The sequence below is a fragment of the Daphnia magna genome, linkage group LG6 (assembly GCF_020631705.1).
Source record: "Daphnia magna isolate NIES linkage group LG6, ASM2063170v1.1, whole genome shotgun sequence".
Lineage (NCBI taxonomy): Eukaryota > Metazoa > Arthropoda > Branchiopoda > Diplostraca > Daphniidae > Daphnia > Daphnia magna.
In genome coordinates this window covers 5,351,815-5,372,809 of record NC_059187.1, presented here as the reverse complement: position 1 = coordinate 5,372,809, position 20,995 = coordinate 5,351,815, and positions in this window count along the sequence as shown.

Here is a 20,995-nt window from a genome sequence, read left to right as displayed (position 1 = left end):
ATATGTAAACTGCATGGAATATACTTGTATTCAATGTAAATACACTGTTATACCATGAGCTTTTACTTCTATATGTAAACTGCATGGAATATACTTGTATTCAATGTGAATACACTGTTATACCATGAGTTTTTACTTCTAATTGTATATTGCATCAAATATACTTGTATTCAATGTGAATACACTGTTATACCATGAGTTTTTACTTCTATATGTAAACAGCATCAAATATACTTGTATTCAATGTGAATACACTGTTATACCATGAGTTTTTACTTCTATAGAGTTGGCTAACGTCCGAAGTTGCCAGTTCGATTAATTGTGAAAAAAAAATTGGACACAAACTAGTAACAGTTTTTGCATGGCGGCTTACGGAGTTTCGCCCGTTGTAGTTTTAGTTTTAATTTTTTCCATTGAAATTATCTTTCTTTCCATTCATAATTGGATCACGAAATTCCTTCGTTATCAGGTAATCTTGTAATTTTTATTTGACCTCGATATAGACTGTACTTTATTTATTATTAATTTTTTTGTAGACGTGTTTACTTTCTGTAGCAGACAAAAACTGGCGGGCTCCCTTATCAGCCCGCCAGTTTCCTCTACAACATCCATTTTGTCTGCTACAGAAAGTAAACACGTCTACAAAAAAATTAATAATAAATAAAGTACAGTCTACATCGAGGTCAAATAAAAATTACAAGATTACCTGATAACGAAGGAATTTCGTGATCCAATTATGAATGGAAAGAAAGATAATTTCAATGGAAAAAATTAAAACTAAAACTACAACGGGCGAAACTCCGTAAGCCGCCATGCAAAAACTGTTACTAGTTTGTGTCCAATTTTTTTTTCACAATTAATCGAACTGGCAACTTCGGACGTTAGCCAACTCTATATGTAAACAGCATCAAATATACTTGTATTCATTGTGAATACACTGTTATACCATGAGTTTTACTTCTATATGTAAACAGCATCAAATATACTTGTATTCAATGTTAATACACTGTTATACTATGAGTTTTTACTTCTATATGTATACTGCATCAAGTATCAAATATTCTTGTATTCAATGTGAATACACTGTTATACCATGAGTTTTTACTTCTATATGTAAACAGCATCAAAAATACTTATATTCAATGTGAATACACTGTTATACCATGAGTTTTTACTTCTATATGTAAACTGCATGGAATATACTTGTATTCAATGTAAATACACTGTTATTCCATGAGTTTTTACTTCTATATGTAAACTGCATGGAATATACTTGTATTCAATGTGAATACACTGTTATACCATGAGTTTTTACTTCTATATGTATACTGCATCAAATATACTTGTATTCAATGTGAATACACTGTTATAACCTGGGTTTTTACTTCTATATGTAAAAAGCATCAAATATACTTGTATTAAATGTGAATACACTGTTATACCATGAGTTTTTACTTCTATATGTAAACAGCATCATATATACTTGTATTCAATGTGAATACACTGTTATACCATATGTTTTTACTTCTATATGTATACTTCATCAAATATACTTGTATTCAATGTGAATACACTGTTATACAATGACTTTTTACTTCTATATGTAAACAGCATCAAATATACTTGTATTCAATGTGAATACACTGTTATAACACGAGGTTTTACTTCTATATGTAAACAGCATCAAATATACTTGTATTCAATGTGAATACACTGTTATACCATGAGTTTTTACTTCTATATGTATACTGCATCAAATATACTTGTATTCAATGTTAATACACTGTTATAAGATGAGTTTTTACTTCTATATGTAAACCGCATCAAATATAATTGTATTCAATGTGAATACACTGTTTTACCATGAGTTTTTACTTCTTTATGGAAACTGTATGGAATATACTTGTATTCAATGTGAATACACTGTTATACCATGAGTTTTTACTTCTATATATAAACAGCATCAAATATACTTGTATTCGATGTGATTACACTTTTATACCATGAGTTTCTACTTCTATATGTTAACAGGATAAATATACTTGTATTCAATGTGAATACACTGTTATACCATGAGTTTTTACTTCTATATGTAAACTGCATCAAATATACTTGTATTCAATGTGAAAACACTGTTATACCATGAGTTTTCACTTCGATATGTATACTGCATCAAATATACTTGTATTCAATGTGAATACACTGTTATACCATGAGTTTTTACTTCTATATGTATACTGCATCAAAAATACTTGTATTCTATGTGAATACACCGTTATACCATGAGTTTTTACTTCTATATGTAAACAGCATCAAATATACTTATATTCAATGTGAATACACTGTTATACCATGAGTTTTTACTTCTATACGTAAACTGCATAAAATATACTTGTATTCAATGTAAATACACTGTTATACCATGAGTTTTTACTTCTATATGTAAACTGCATGTAATATACTTGTATTCAATGTGAATACACTGTTATACCATGAGTTTTTACTTCTATATGTATACTGCATCAAATATACTTGTATTCAATGTGAATACACTGTTATACCATGAGTTTTTACTTCTATATGTAAACAGCATCAAATATACTTGTATTTAATGTGAATACACTGTTATACCATGAGTTTTTACTTCTATATGTAAACAGCATCAAATATACTTGTATTCAATGTGAATACACTGTTATACCATGAGTTTTTACTTCTATATGTAAACAGCATCAAATATACTTGTATTCAATGTGAATACACTGTTATACCATGAGTTTTTACTTCTACATGTAAACTGCATGGAATATACTTGTATTCAATGTGAATACACTGTTATAGCATGATTTTTTACTTCTATATGTAAACTGCATGGAATATACTTGTATTCAATGTGAATACACTGTTATACCATGAGTTTTTCCTTCTATATGTAAACAGCATCAAAAATACTTGTATTCAATGTGAATAGACTGTTATACCATGAGTTTTTGCTTCTATATGTAAACTGCATGGAATATACTTGTATTCAATGTGAATACACTGTTATACCATGGGTTTTTTCCTTCTATATGTAAACAGCATCAAAATTACTTGTATTCTATGTGAATACACTGTTATACCATAAGTTTTTACTTCTATATGTAAACAGCATCAAATATACTTATATTTAATGTGAATACACTGTTATACCATGACTTTTTACTTCTATACGTAAACTGCATGGAATATACTTGTATTCAATGTAAATACACTGTTATACCATGAGTTTTTACTTCTATATGTAAACTGCATGGAATATACTTGTATTCAATGTGAATACACTGTTATACCATGAGTTTTTACTTCTATATGTAAACAGCATCAAAAATACTTCTATTCTATGTGAATACACTGTTATACCATGAGTTTTTACTTCTATATGTAAATTGCATGGAATATACTTGTATTCAATGTGAATACACTGTTCTACCATGAGTTTTTACTTCTACATGTAAACTGCATGGAATATACTTGTATTCAATGAGAATACACTGTTATACCATGAGTTTTTTCTTCTATATGTAAACAGCATCAAAAATAATTGTATTCAATGTGAATACACTGTTATACCATGAGTTTTTGCTTTTATATGTAAACTGCATGGAATATACTTGTATTCAATGTGAATACACTGTTATACCATGAGTTTTTCCTTCTATATGTAAACAGCATCAAAAATACTTGTATTCTATGTGAATACACTGTTATACCATGAGTTTTTACTTCTATATGTAAACAGCATCAAATATACTTATATTCAATGTGAATGCACTGTTAGACCATGAGTTTTTACTTCTATATGTAAACTGCATGGAATATACTTGTATTCAATGTAAATACACTGTTATACCATGAGTTTTTACTTCTATATGTAAACTGCATGGAATATACTTGTATTCAATGTGAATACACTGTTATACCATGAGTTTTTACTTCTAATTGTATATTGCATCAAATATACTTGTATTCAATGTGAATACACTGTTATACCATGAGTTTTTACTTCTATATGTAAACAGCATCAAATATACTTGTATTCAATGTGAATACACTGTTATACCATGAGTTTTTACTTCTATATGTAAACAGCATCAAATATACTTGTATTCATTGTGAATACACTGTTATACCATGAGTTTTACTTCTATATGTAAACAGCATCAAATATACTTGTATTCAATGTTAATACACTGTTATACTATGAGTTTTTACTTCTATATGTATACTGCATCAAGTATCAAATATTCTTGTATTCAATGTGAATACACTGTTATACCATGAGTTTTTACTTCTATATGTAAACAGCATCAAAAATACTTATATTCAATGTGAATACACTGTTATACCATGAGTTTTTACTTCTATATGTAAACTGCATGGAATATACTTGTATTCAATGTAAATACACTGTTATTCCATGAGTTTTTACTTCTATATGTAAACTGCATGGAATATACTTGTATTCAATGTGAATACACTGTTATACCATGAGTTTTTACTTCTATATGTATACTGCATCAAATATACTTGTATTCAATGTGAATACACTGTTATAACCTGGGTTTTTACTTCTATATGTAAAAAGCATCAAATATACTTGTATTAAATGTGAATACACTGTTATACCATGAGTTTTTACTTCTATATGTAAACAGCATCATATATACTTGTATTCAATGTGAATACACTGTTATACCATATGTTTTTACTTCTATATGTATACTTCATCAAATATACTTGTATTCAATGTGAATACACTGTTATACAATGACTTTTTACTTCTATATGTAAACAGCATCAAATATACTTGTATTCAATGTGAATACCCTGTTATAACACGAGGTTTTACTTCTATATGTAAACAGCATCAAATATACTTGTATTCAATGTGAATACACTGTTATACCATGAGTTTTTACTTCTATATGTATACTGCATCAAATATACTTGTATTCAATGTTAATACACTGTTATAAGATGAGTTTTTACTTCTATATGTAAACCGCATCAAATATAATTGTATTCAATGTGAATACACTGTTTTACCATGAGTTTTTACTTCTTTATGGAAACTGTATGGAATATACTTGTATTCAATGTGAATACACTGTTATACCATGAGTTTTTACTTCTATATATAAACAGCATCAAATATACTTGTATTCGATGTGATTACACTTTTATACCATGAGTTTCTACTTCTATATGTTAACAGGATAAATATACTTGTATTCAATGTGAATACACTGTTATACCATGAGTTTTTACTTCTATATGTAAACTGCATCAAATATACTTGTATTCAATGTGAAAACACTGTTATACCATGAGTTTTCACTTCGATATGTATACTGCATCAAATATACTTGTATTCAATGTGAATACACTGTTATACCATGAGTTTTTACTTCTATATGTATACTGCATCAAAAATACTTGTATTCTATGTGAATACACCGTTATACCATGAGTTTTTACTTCTATATGTAAACAGCATCAAATATACTTATATTCAATGTGAATACACTGTTATACCATGAGTTTTTACTTCTATACGTAAACTGCATAAAATATACTTGTATTCAATGTAAATACACTGTTATACCATGAGTTTTTACTTCTATATGTAAACTGCATGTAATATACTTGTATTCAATGTGAATACACTGTTATACCATGAGTTTTTACTTCTATATGTATACTGCATCAAATATACTTGTATTCAATGTGAATACACTGTTATACCATGAGTTTTTACTTCTATATGTAAACAGCATCAAATATACTTGTATTTAATGTGAATACACTGTTATACCATGAGTTTTTACTTCTATATGTAAACAGCATCAAATATACTTGTATTCAATGTGAATACACTGTTATACCATGAGTTTTTCCTTCTATATGTAAACAGCATCAAAAATACTTGTATTCAATGTGAATAGACTGTTATACCATGAGTTTTTGCTTCTATATGTAAACTGCATGGAATATACTTGTATTCAATGTGAATACACTGTTATACCATAAGTTTTTACTTCTATATGTAAACAGCATCAAAAATACTTGTATTCAATGTGAATACACTGTTATACCATGAGTTTTTACTTCTATATGTAAACAGCATCAAATATACTTGTATTCATTGTGAATACACTGTTATACCATGAGTTTTACTTCTATATGTAAACAGCATCAAATATACTTGTATTCAATGTTAATACACTGTTATACTATGAGTTTTTACTTCTATATGTATACTGCATCAAGTATCAAATATACTTGTATTCAATGTGAATACACTGTTATACCATGAGTTTTTACTTCTATATGTAAACAGCATCAAATATACTTGTATTCAATGTGAATACACTGTTATACCATATGTTTTTACTTCTATATGTAAACTGCATTGAATATACTTGTATTCAATGTGAATACACTGTTATATCATGAGTTTTTCCTTCTATATGTAAACAGCATCAAAAATACTTGTATTCTATGTGAATACACTGTTATACCATGAGTTTTTACTTCTATATGTAAACAGCATTAAATATACTTGTATTCAATGTGAATATACTGTTATAACATGAGTTTTTACATCTATATGTAAACAGCATCAAATATACTTGTATTCAATGTGAATACACTGTTATACCATGAGTTTTTACTTCTATATGTATACTGAATCAAATATACTTGTATTCAATGTGAATACACTGTTATACCATGAGTTTTTACTTCCATATGTAAACAGCATCAAATATACTTGTATTCAATGTGAATACACTGTTATACCATGAGTTTTTACTTCTATATGTATATTGCATCAAATATACTTGTATTCAATGTGAATACACTGTTATACCATGAGTTTTTACTTTTATATGTAAACTGCATGGAATATACTTGTATTCAATGTGAATACACTGTCATACCATGAGTTTTTACTTCTATATGTAAACAGTATCAAATATACCTGTATTCAATGTGAATACACTGTTATACCATGAGTTTTTACTTCTATATGTAAACAGCATCAAATATACTTATATTCAATGTGAATACACTGTTATACCATGAGTTTTTACTTCTATATGTAAACTGCATGGAATATACTTGTATTCAATGTAAATCCACTGTTATACCATGAGTTTTTACTTCTATATATAAACTGCATGGAATATACTTGTATTCAATGTAAATACACTGTTATACCATGAGTTTTTACTTCTATATATAAACAGCATCAAATATACTTGTATTCGACGTGATTACACTTTTATACCATGAGTTTCTACTTCTATATGTTAACAGGATAAATATACTTGTATTCAATGTGAATACACTGTTATACCATGAGTTTTTACTTCTATATGTAAACAGCATCAAATATACTTGTATTCAATGTGAATACACTGTTATACCATATGTTTTTACTTCTATACGTATACTTCATCAAATATACTTGTATTCGATGTGAATACACTGTTATAGCATGATTTTTTACTTCTATATGTAAACTGAATGGAATATACTTGTATTCAATGTGAATACACTGTTATACCATGAGTTTTTCCTTCTATATGTAAACAGCATCAAAAATACTTGTATTCAATGTGAATAGACTGTTATACCATGAGTTTTTGCTTCTATATGTAAACTGCATGGAATATACTTGTATTCAATGTGAATACACTGTTATACCATAAGTTTTTACTTCTATATGTAAACAGCATCAAAAATACTTGTATTCAATGTGAATACACTGTTATACCATGAGTTTTTACTTCTATATGTAAACAGCATCAAATATACTTGTATTCAATGTGAATACACTGTTATACCATGAGTTTCTACTTCTATATGTAAACAGCATCAAATATACTTGTATTCAATGTGAATACACTGTTATACCATGAGTTTTTACTTCTATATGTAAACAGCATCATATATACTTGTATTCAATGTGAATACACTGTTATACCATATGTTTTTACTTCTATACGTATACTTCATCAAATATACTTGTATTCAATGTGAATACACTGTTATACAATGAGTTTTTACTTCTATATGTAAACAGCATTAAATATACTTGTATTCAATGTGAATATACTGTTATAACATGAGTTTTTACATCTATATGTAAACAGCATCAAATATACTTGTATTCAATGTGAATACACTGTTATACCATGAGTTTTTACTTCTATATGTATACTGAATCAAATATACTTGTATTCAATGTGAATACACTGTTATACCATGAGTTTTTACTTCCATATGTAAACAGCATCAAATATACTTGTATTTAATGTGAATACACTGTTATACCATGAGTTTTTACTTCTATATGTATATTGCATCAAATATACTTGTATTCAATGTGAATACACTGTTATACCATGAGTTTTTACTTTTATATGTAAACTGCATGGAATATACTTGTATTCAATGTGAATACACTGTCATACCATGAGTTTTTACTTCTATATGTAAACAGTATCAAATATACTTGTATTCAATGTGAATACACTTTTATACCATGAGTTTCTACTTCTATATGTTAACAGGATAAATATACTTGTATTCAATGTGAATACACTGTTATACCATGAGTTTTTACTTCTATATGTAAACTGCATCAAATATACTTGTATTCAATGTGAATACACTGTTATACCATGAGTTTTTCCTTCTATATGTAAACAGCATCAAAAATACTTGTATTCAATGTGAATACACTGTTATACCATGAGTTTTTGCTTCTATATGTAAACTGCATTGAATATACTTGTATTCAATGTGAATACACTGTTATATCATGAGTTTTTCCTTCTATATGTAAACAGCATCAAAAATACTTGTATTCTATGTGAATACACTGTTATACCATGAGTTTTTACTTCTATATGTAAACAGCATCAAATATACTTATATTCAATGTGAATACACTGTTATACCATGAGTTTTTACTTCTATATGTAAACTGCATGGAATATACTTGTATTCAATGTGAATACACTGTTATACCATGAGTTTTTACTTCTATATGTATACTGCATCAAATATACTTGTATTCAATGTGAATACACTGTTATACCATGAGTTTTTACTTCTATATGTAAACAGCATCAAATATACTTGTATTCAATGTGAATACACTGTTATACCATGAGTTTTTTTTTCTATATGTAAACTGCTTGGAATATCCTTGTATTCAATGTGAATACACTTTTATACCATGAGTTTTTACTTCTATATGTAAACAGCATCAAATATACTTGTATTCAATGTGAATACACTGTTATACCATGAGTTTTTCGTTCAATATGTAAACAGCATCAAATATACTTGTATTCAATGTGAATACACTGTTATACCATGAGTTTCTACTTCTATATGTAAACAGTATCAAATATACTTGTATTCAATGTGAATACACTGTTATACCATGAATTTTTACTTCTATATGTAAACAGCATCAAATATACTTGTATTCAATGTGAATACACTGTTATACCATGAGTTTTTGCTTCTATATGTATGCTGTATCAAATATACTTGTATTTAATGAGAATACACTGTTATACCATGAGTTTTTACTTGTATATGTAAACTGCATGGAATATACTTGTATTCAATTTGAATACACTGTTATACCATAAGTTTTTACTTCTATATGTAAACAGCTTCAAATATACTTGTATTCAATGTAAATACACTGTTATACCATGAGTTTTTACTTCTATATAAAAACAGCATCAAATATACTTGTATTCAATGTGAATACACTGTTATACCATTAGTTTTTACTTCTATATGTAAACAGCATCAAATACACTTGTATTCAATGCGAATACACTGTTATACCATGACTTTTTACTTCTATATGTAAACTGCATGGAATATACTACGTATATGTATGTATTCATATAATGTACAATTGTATTCAATGCGAATACACTGTTATACCATGACTTTTTACTTCTATATGTAAACTGCATGGAATATACTTGTATTCAATGTGAATACACTGTTATACCATATGTTTTTACTTCTATACGTATACTTCATCAAATATACTTGTATTCAATGTGAATACACTGTTATACAATGAGTTTTTACTTCTATATGTAAACAGCATTAAATATACTTGTATTCAATGTGAATATACTGTTATAACATGAGTTTTTACATCTATATGTAAACAGCATCAAATATACTTGTATTCAATGTGAATACACTGTTATACCATGAGTTTTTACTTCTATATGTATACTGAATCAAATATACTTGTATTCAATGTGAATACACTGTTATACCATGAGTTTTTACTTCCATATGTAAACAGCATCAAATATACTTGTATTCAATGTGAATACACTGTTATACCATGAGTTTTTACTTCTATATGTAAACTGCATGGAATATACTTGTATTTAATTTGAATACACTGTTATACCATAAGTTTTTACTTCTATATGTAAACAGCTTCAAATATACTTGTATTCAATGTAAATACACTGTTATACCATGAGTTTTTACTTCTATATAAAAACAGCATCAAATATACTTGTATTCAATGTGAATACACTGTTATACCATTAGTTTTTACTTCTATATGTAAACAGCATCAAATACACTTGTATTCAATGCGAATACACTGTTATACCATGACTTTTTACTTCTATATGTAAACTGCATGGAATATACTACGTATATGTATGTATTCATATAATGTACAATTGTATTCAATGCGAATACACTGTTATACCATGACTTTTTACTTCTATATGTAAACTGCATGGAATATACTTGTATTCAATGTGAATACACTGTTATACCATGAGTTTTTACTTCTATATGTAAACTGCATGGAATATACTTGTATTCAATGTGAATACACTGTTATACCATGAGTTTATACTTATATATGTAAACTGCATGGAATATACTTGTATTCAATGTGAATACACTGTTATACCATGCGTTTTTACTTCTATATGTTAACAGCATCAAATATAGTTGTAATCAATGTGAATAAACTGTTATACCATGAGTTTCTACTTCTATATGTAAACAGCATCAAATATACGTGTATTCAATGTGAATACACTGTTATACCATGAGTTTTTACTTCTATATGTAAACAGAATCAAATATACTTGTATTCAATGTGAATACATTGTTATACCATGAGTTTTTACTTCTATATGTATACTGCATCAAATATACTTGTATTCAATGTGAATACACGGTTATACCATGAGTTTTTACTTCTATATGTAAACAGGATCAAATATACTTGTATTCAATGTGAATACACTGTTATACCACGAGTTTTTACTTCTATATGTAAAAAGCATCAAATATACTTGTATTCAATGTGAATACACTGTTATACCATGAGTTTATACTTCTATATGTAAACTGCATGGAATATACTTGTATTCAATGTGAATACACTGTTATACCATGAGTTTTTACTTCTATATGTAAACTGCATGGAATATACTTGTATTCAATGTAAATACACTGTTATACCATGAGTTTTTACTTCTATATGTAAACAGCATCAAATATACTTGTATTCAATGTGAATACACTGTTATACCATGAGTTTTTACTTCTATATGTAAACAGCATCTAATATACTTGAAGTTAATGTGAATACACTGTTATACCATGAGTTTTTACTTCTATATGTAAACTGCATGGAATATACTTGTATTCAATGTGAATACACTGTTATACCATGAGTTTTTACTTCTATATGTAAAGTGCATTGAATATACTTGTATTCAATGTGAATACAATGTTATTGTTCCGGCGAAGAATTAAATTGTTTTATTTTGTATAAGGGCCGCTAGAGGCCAACTAGGGGTTGTGCGTAGTACGCTTCATTTGTTTGTTTGTCCCGCGTTTACCCTTACCCAAAGCCTTTGTTTTGTCCCTATTTAACCCCGCGTGCATTGCATGCGGGTCTCTGATTTTGTTGGCGTCTCTCCACACATAAGGTGTGATCTCTTTAGCTACACTATAGAAATTTGACGTTTGACTTGTTTGCCCACTGAAAAGGCTTCTGTATTTCAACAGGAAACTTCTGATAACATAATGGATACACATATGAATTTGTACGATAGTTACCAATACTTCTGTTGACCGTGTGACAAAAGGTTTCACAAGACAGAGAGAGAGAACTTGACACAGCAAGTTCTGACATCGACTTATACAAAATCATAGGTAAGGGTAACAGAGGGTTGAGCTAAACACACACAGGTAGATGGCACTGCATAACGAACCAAAGGGAATGAGTTCCCACATCTTGTGGTTGCATAACCAAATCCAACACTCTCCCTCAAACATTAGATGTGCGGAACCTCCGTAATTCCCAGTTTAGCTCTCAGATCACAGAACCGAGGATTGGGAAGGGGTTTCGTGAAGATGTCCGCTAGATTATCTTGTGTTGGTACATAAGAAACCTCGATCTCACCGGCTTCTTGCTTTTCCCGAACAAAGTAGTGCCGGACCTCGATGTGTTTGGTTCTTTGGTGAAACTGATTGTTCTTTACTAACTTGATGGTGCTGTCGTTGTCGTATAGGATTGGTATTGGCTTGTCTCCATTGTTGCCTATCTCCGTCAATAGGCGCTTCAGCCAGATAGCTTCTTTGACAGTTTCACTTGCCGCGATAAATTCAGCTTCTGTCGTTGATAAAGAGACGCAGGGTTGCCTTCGGCTGCTCCACGACACCGGCCCACTGTTTAGAAGAAAGACGAAGCCCGTTGTCGAGCGACGAGTGTCCAGGTCCCCGGCATAATCTGCGTCGGTGAATCCAGTAATGGTTTTGCTGCATCTTCCGTCAAATTTAATTCCAAGCTTAGACGTTCCTTTGAGGTAAGAGATTATGCGCTTTACTGCTGCCCAATGTGATCTGTTGGGATTTTCGGAATGTTGTGCCACCTGATTTACGGCATAGGAGATGTCCGGTCGAGAAGTGACAGCCAGGTAGATAAGGCTGCCTACAGCTTCGCGATATGGGAAGTTTTCTCCATCGGTGTTTTCTTCGGGTGATGATTTGTTTTTTGACATCAGGCGGGAGTTAGGATCCGCCGGCAGGCTTTTAGGCTGGCACTCCTCCATGTTGAATCTGTGGATGATCTTGTTGATATATTCGGATTGTGATAGGTACACGCTCATCTTGCTCCAATCTCGGGTGATTTTAAGTCCTACAAACTGGTCGAACACGCCGAATCTCATCTCAAAATGAGTACTGAGATACTGTAGGATTCTGGTGGTTGATTCTTTGTTGTTACTGCAAACAAGCCCGTCGTCTACCCAGATCGCAACGATGGTTAATTCTTCTCCTTGTTGGCAGGAGTAGACGCAGGGGTCTGAAGCACTGGGATTCAGGCCAAAGTCTTGGAGAAATTTATTAAAATGCTGGTTCCAGACTTCTGAAGCCTGCTTTAAACCATAGATACATTTATTTAGCTTGCATACTTCTCTCTCCTTCCCGGGAGTGACGAATCCTTCGGGCTGATTGAGGTATATCTCCTCACTGATTTCCCCATACAGGAATGCCGTTTTCACGTCCAGCTGTGTCATATCCAGATTCCGCGCTGCCGACAGGGATAGGATGGTGCGAAGAGAGTCGATCTTCACTACCGGTGAAAAAGTCTCATTATAGTCGATCCCCGGTCGCTGAGTGAATCCTTTCGCTACCATTCTGGCTTTGTATCTAGGTGGGTTTCCGTTGGAGCTTGGTTTTACCTTGAATACCCATCTGGTTTTTATGGTGTTGCGGTTTTCTGGTAGACTGCTTAGTGTCCAGGTGTCGTTTTTGATCAAAGACTGATATTCTTCTAATATGGCAGCTTTCCAAAGGGGCGCGTCAGGTGATGAGATCGCATCTGTGTAGTCGCTTGGTTCGTATGGGCAGTGGTGCGACGCCATTTGTGAGTGAAGTGCTTTATGCCCTTGCAGACGCCTTGATCGACGTACATTTGGCTCTCCTGGTGGTGTCGCTGGAATTGGCATCGTGTCTTCTGATGGTGGATTGACAGGAGGATTGATAAGAATTCTTTCCTGCGTAGCTAATGGTGCAGGTTCTGGGGGTTGGAGTGAATCTTCAGATGGATGGTTCGTTTCCGGAGGAGCTATGTACATACCAGATTGATTGGATTGGGTTGATCCTTTTTCATTGTGGATGGGTGGAATTGATGAGGCAGTCTCCACTTCATTGTAGATCGGAGGATTGTCAAGGTTGGACTCTCCCTCAATTGGATTGGCCACAGGATTGAAGAAATCAAATTGTCTGTTCTCATCGAAAATTGCATCTCGACTTACTTTGACTTTGCATGCGACTGGATCCCAGAAGCGGTGGGCTTTTTGAGTTAAGCAGTATCCAATAAAGATGCATTTGACGCTTTTCGGATCTATTTTCCTTCTTTCAGCTGCTGGGATGTGTACGAAGGCGGTGGATCCGAAGACGCGAAGGTTTGCCAGGTCTGGTTTGGCCTTGTGCCAGATTTGATAAGGTGTTGATTTGCTTGCTTTTGATGGAACTCGGTTAAGCGTATAGACTGCACACGCTACTGCCTCTGCCCAGAATTTTATTGGAAGACCTTTGGCGTGGATTAAGCTTCTGGCGGCTTCTACGACTGTGCGGTTTGCACGTTCCGCGACTCCATTTTGTTCGGGACAATGGGGTGCGCTTGATTCGTGTCTAATACCTTTCTTTGATAGCCATTCGCGAAAGTTGAAGCTGCAGTATTCGCCACCGTTGTCAGTTCGTAGTGCATGGACAAAGTTGCTGGTTTCACTTCGAAGCAATGTGACGTATTCTTTGAATTTTTCTGGAGTTTCAGATTTCTGTCGAAGAAAGTACACTTGTCTCCATCCACTGCAATCATCTGTGAATAAAAGAAAGTATCTTGCTCCTGTTAGGGACGGTGTCTGCATTGGCCCACACAAGTCTGAATGAATGAGTTGGCCAATATAGGTTGCTCTTGACCTACCAATGGTGAAAGATTTCCTTTGCATTTTTCCATATACACAACCATGGCAAATGTCTTCGGGAATGCTGCACTCTCTTGGAAGGGATAGGCCGTCAGCTAGATCTAGACTCAACATTTCCAGGATCGTTTTGTAGTTTACATGAGCGAGTCGCTGGTGCCATATTTCAATGGTGGACTTCTTTGGGTCTGCAACGTATGCTGTCTCTTCCTGGTTGTTTTGGTAATCTGTATGGACTTCGATGTCCATTAGGTATAGCTTGTCGACACGGCTACTGGTCATCTCGATTTTGTTGAGTCGGGAAAAGATTACTTTCTCTCCAGAGAATATGACTGTCATGCCGTTGCTCGTGGCTGCTGTGACTGATATTAAGCTGGCTTCAAGGTTTGGGACATAAAGGACGTTCTTGGTTGTCGCCTTTTTTTGAATACCGCTGACAGTTGTGAAGATGTTGATACTGCCTTGTCCGTGGGCGAAGAGTTTTGTTCCTCCGATACCTTTTACTGGATAAGATGAGAGGGGGAGAAATGGTTCAAATTTAGAGAATGCTTGTCGTTGATCTGTCATATGGGCCGTCGCCCCTGAGTCAGCGATCCAGTGTGACCACATGAGAGCCATGGTACGTGGTGATGAAAGATAGCAGTCGTCTTGTTGGAAGATGGAGGTGAAGGATGATTCGCCTTTACTTGTTTCAGATTCCTCTCGTTTCCTCCTTCCGTCTCTCATCCGTACTCTGCATACCTCATAGGTGTGGGAGAAGCGTGATGGTCCAGTGCAGTAGGTGCATTCTCTGTCGGCCGATTTGTTATACCCGCCTCTTCTTCCTCTTACTCTTCTGGAGGCACTTCTACCGTATAATTTGGTGTACGGCTGGACGTAGGTGGATTTCTGGCTGCAAATGCGTTCTCGGTGACCACATTGTCTTCACTCGACCATCGTTTCTTCACGCTCTCTTCTCTTAGTAGACGTGATGTTAGTAGCTGCATGGTTTTCTCATTTGCAGGTACGTTGTCCCAGGCGGAGAGAAAGTTTTCAAAGGATCGTGGGAGTGTACAAACTATTTTTGTCATCACCTGGATTGGATCGACCGTTGCTCCAGCGTCATTAAGATGTGTGGCCATTGTTTCAATTGCCGTGATATGTGCCATTACGTCGTGTTCGGGCTGAAATTTGTAGTCGTAGAAACGTTGGCGTAGGGCATGCTGATCTTCAGCTGCATTCTGTAGATATTGAACAGAAAGCCTTGTCCACATCTCATGGGCTGTTCGGCAATTGATCAGGCTCCTTTGCTGCTGAGTCTCAATGGTGGCAGTTAGGTAATATCGAGCCAATATATCTTGTTTCACCCAGGCATCTATTTGCATCTGGTTGGTGACCACATGTTCAGCGTTTTTCACCTGTGATGGGACAACAAAGGGAATTTTTACATCTGTCGGAAATGTTGTATGATAGAAAAGGACTTTATCATACCTCAACAGGTTTCTTCTCGGTTCCATCTACAATTGGTACGAGGTTGTGGTGTTCAAGTATAACCCAACATCCAAATTTCCACAGAGGGAAATTCTTTCCGTCAAACTTCGCAATATATCCAACATCTTTCAGTGTAGGGCTAGTCATTCTCTTGATTTGCGGTTATGCGAGCTCTGGGCCCATAACCTATAGAAATTTGACGTTTGACTTGTTTGCCCACTGAGAAGGCTTCTGTATTTCAACAGGAAACTTCTGATAACATAATGGATACACATATGAATTTGTACGATAGTTACCAATACTTCTGTTGACCGCGTGACAAAAGGTTTCACAAGACAGAGAGAGAGAACTTGACACAGCAAGTTCTGACATCGACTTATACAAAATCATAGGTAAGGGTAACAGAGGGTTGAGCTAAACACACACAGGTAGATGGCACTGCATAACGAACCAAAGGGAATGAGTTCCCACATCTTGTGGTGGCATAACCAAATCCAACATACACTCCCCACACATAAGGTGTGATTCTCAAGTAGGCCTTACAACCCTACTCTGTATCCCCGAGATCGGTTTAATACACCCTTAAGGGATACCCCCCCCCCTCGAGTCTACGAAGTTTTCCTCTATTGAATTGAGCTCCCGAACACTTTGGTCCTTCGAACCGGAGCTATTCAACCGACTGTCTTCAATCCATTGGTTCTTCAAGCTAGGAACGAAGTCAGTAAGCAATAGAGAATTTTTGGTGCACCTGTAAGTTCTTGTGTACCTGCAACTCTATCGGAAACTTAGAAGACCCGAGGGTTCTCGACTAACATAAGGCTAGTCACCGGATCATCAGCATCGTGCCACGTGACCCAGTCTACCGAACCAAGTACACCAAGGTACATCGTTCCGTTTTCTACAAGGTCTACACAGCAGCAGCCATGGATGATCTAACCAACAACACAGCAGCAAGAATAGCAGCGACAGCGAGATCGCAAGCAGTAAGTCCCTCTATCCCGGTAGCAGCCCCAGTGTTAGAGGAAGCAGCCCAAACAGTCGCGATAGATTCCACCAGTGCAGCCATGGCGCAGTGGACACGCCTGCGAACTACTACAAGGCGTCAGATTACGAACACGTGCAGCCAAATCACCACAGCCATTAGAAGAGGTGACCCAGGAGACAGTGTTCTAGCCCTTGCAGAGTACGTGCAGGAATTGTTGAGAACCGCTAGTGATCTCAACAACAGACTGCTTGAAGAAGCTGGCCTAGACGAATTCGATCGGCAGCACGAGGCACATACTAGGTATGTTCAGCAGGTTAAGGCCGTGGCAGCAGAGCTTCAACGTTACCTTACCCCCCGTGCACATCCACCATCAGTTCGAAATGGCCATCCCGCCATTGTACTCTCTGTATACAGTAGCCGGCAGTCGTCAGCAGTGCATCCCGAAGCCGACAGACCACAATCCCACACAGAAGCCCAACAGAGAGTCCTTGCAGCGCAACAGGACCTCCAGGAAGCAGAAAGGGCTCTACAGTCACTAAGGTTAGAAGACAATGACTTAGAATATCGGTCATTGCCAGGTGTAGTCGAACTCGACGCAGTTAATCGCTGGTGCCAAGACAACAGAAGATGGGGAGCAGTAGGAGAAGCGAGCCTACAGGAAGAAGCTCCAGACGATTGGATTGATATGTATCGTGCCGGTCGATTACGACCCCTTCCGCGAGTAGAAGCAGGACCTCATTCGTCAATTCGAGCTGAGTTACCTGATTACAGTGGAAAGGCTCTAGATTGGTTCGCATGGATCGATTTGTTCCGGGCGTTGGTACACGACACATCCAAGGCCGCCGGCGAGAAATTTGCGATTTTGAGGAGACATCTCCAAGGTGACTGTCTAGACGTTGTATACGGTCTAGGGGGGGAGAAGCTGCTTACATTCAAGCATTGGTCAGGCTTAAGGACAGTTTTGGCAGACGTGACGTCATGCGAGCAGCGCATATTCAAGCGTTAGAGAAACTGGAGTTCCAGAAGAACGATCCTGCTTCCTTCAAGCGTTATGCGGAAAAGGTCCGCACACACTTGTTCGATCTCACTAGAATAGGCGAATTCGCCACCGCAGACATCATTGAAAGAATCTGTCTCAAGCTACAGCTAGCTGATCGCTTAGCTTGGAATACGGATAGAGGAAGTGGACTTGAAAGGCGAAGCCTCGACCAGTTTGGTTCTTGGCTTTGCAACCGGGCCGCCGCGTATCAAAACGCATACAGCATTGCGGCAGACCAACAAGTGGGGTGCCGGGTAAAGCTCGTGACAGACAGCATACCCGCACCAACCAGGTTCAGGGTGAAACAAGAGGAAGAGACAATCGTCAGCCCAACAGTAGCTATTGCTTCAATTGCGAAGGCTCCCACAAGTTGGAAGATTGCCCGTCGTTTAAGGGTCTTACGGCTAGAGATAAGCTGTCGTTTTGTATCCGACGTCGGTTATGTTTCAATTGCCTGAAATCTGGACATTCTGCTAGAGATTGCAGAATGAAGAAATCGTGTTCGGTCCCTAACTGTAATCGCACACACCATGCACTGCTTCACTACCAGCCGGATGACGCGGACGAATCGGTTCGCCCCGCTACAGCCCGCACCAACCTAGCAAAGGGGAAGAAAGCAGCTGTAGGAATGATCCAACTGGATGTTCTGGATGCAGAGGGAAACCTTGTGAAAGCCAATGTATTTCTGGATGAAGGTAGCGACAGTACGCTTTTCCGAGACGGATTTATTCGCCGACTTGGACTGAAAGGTGTTCCGCAGACTCTCGCCGTTGATGGCGCTGGTGGAGTTTTGAGAAAATATACTTCGCGTTGTATTCAACTCCGAGTTCGGCTACCCACAGGCGAATTCGCCACTCTTCAAGGTTCGACTATGCCTACTGTGGCCAGTCCGGTTCCACTTACAGATTGGAACACCTTAAAGAAGCGTTGGAGACATTTAGCAGACCTGCCATTAGAAAGCAATGGCGGGAGAGTAGACATCCTTCTCGGAATAGATCAGGCCTATTTGACAACGGCCATTGAATCTCGTTTCGGACAAGAAGACGAACCTACTGCTATTCGTACCCGCCTTGGATGGGTCGTAAGAGGAGTAATTGGGAATATATTCAGAAATCTTATGGCGAGAACGCACGCAGTGTTCACCAGCATGGAAGAGGAAGGCGACGCACTAGCGCAGCAGATGAAACGCTTATCTCGCGCTATTAGAAGTTAGCTCAGCAGGCGATGTCGTCCCAGACATACCCGCTTCGGGGGAAGATGTTCCGGCGAAGAATTAAATTGTTTTATTTTGTATAAGGGCCGCTAGAGGCCAACTTTGGGTTGTGCGTAGTACGCTTCATTTGCTTGTTTGTCCCGCGTTTACCCTTACCCAAAGCCTTTGTTTTGTCCCTATTTAACCCCGCGTGCATTGCATGCGGGTCTCTGATTTTGTTGGCGTCTCTCCACACATAAGGTGTGATCTCTTTAGCTACACTCCCCACACATAAGGTGTGATTCTCAAGTAGGCCTTACAACCCTACTCTGTATCCCCGAGATCGGTTTAATACACCCTTAAGGGATACCCCCCCTCGAGTCTACGAAGTTTTCCTCTATTGAATTGAGCTCCCGAACAGTTATACCATGGGTTTTTACTTCTATATGTAAAGAGCATCAAATATACTTGTATTCAATGTGAATACACTGTTATACCATGAGTTTTTACTTCTATTTGTATACTGCATCAAATATACTTGTATTCAATGTAAATACACTGTTATACCATGAGTTTTTACTGCTATATGTAAACTGCTTGGAATATACTTGTATTCAATGTTAATACACTGTTATACCATGAGTTTTTACTTCTATATGTAAACTGCATCAAATATACTTGTATTCAATGTGAATACTCTGTTATACAATGAGTTTTTACTTCTATATGTAAACAGCATCAAATATACTTAAATTCAATGTAAATACACTGTTATACTATGAGTTTTTACTTCTATAAGTAAACAGCATCAAATATACTTGTATTCAATGTGAATACACTGTTATACCATGAGTTTTTACTTCTATATGTAAACAGCATCTAATATACTTGAATTTAATGTGAATACACTGTTATACCATGAGTTTTTACTTCTATATGTAAACTGCATGGAATATACTTGTATTCAATGTGAATACACTGTTATACCATGAGTTTTTACTTCTATATGTAAACTGCATTGAATATACTTGTATTCAATGTGAATACAATGTTATACCATGGGTTTTTACTTCTATATGTAAAGAGCATCAAATATACTTGTATTCAATGTGAATACACTGTTATACCATGAGTTTTTACTTCTATTTGTATACTGCATCAAATATACTTGTATTCAATGTGAATACACTGTTATACCATGAGTTTTTACTTCTATATGTAAACTGCTTGGAATATACTTG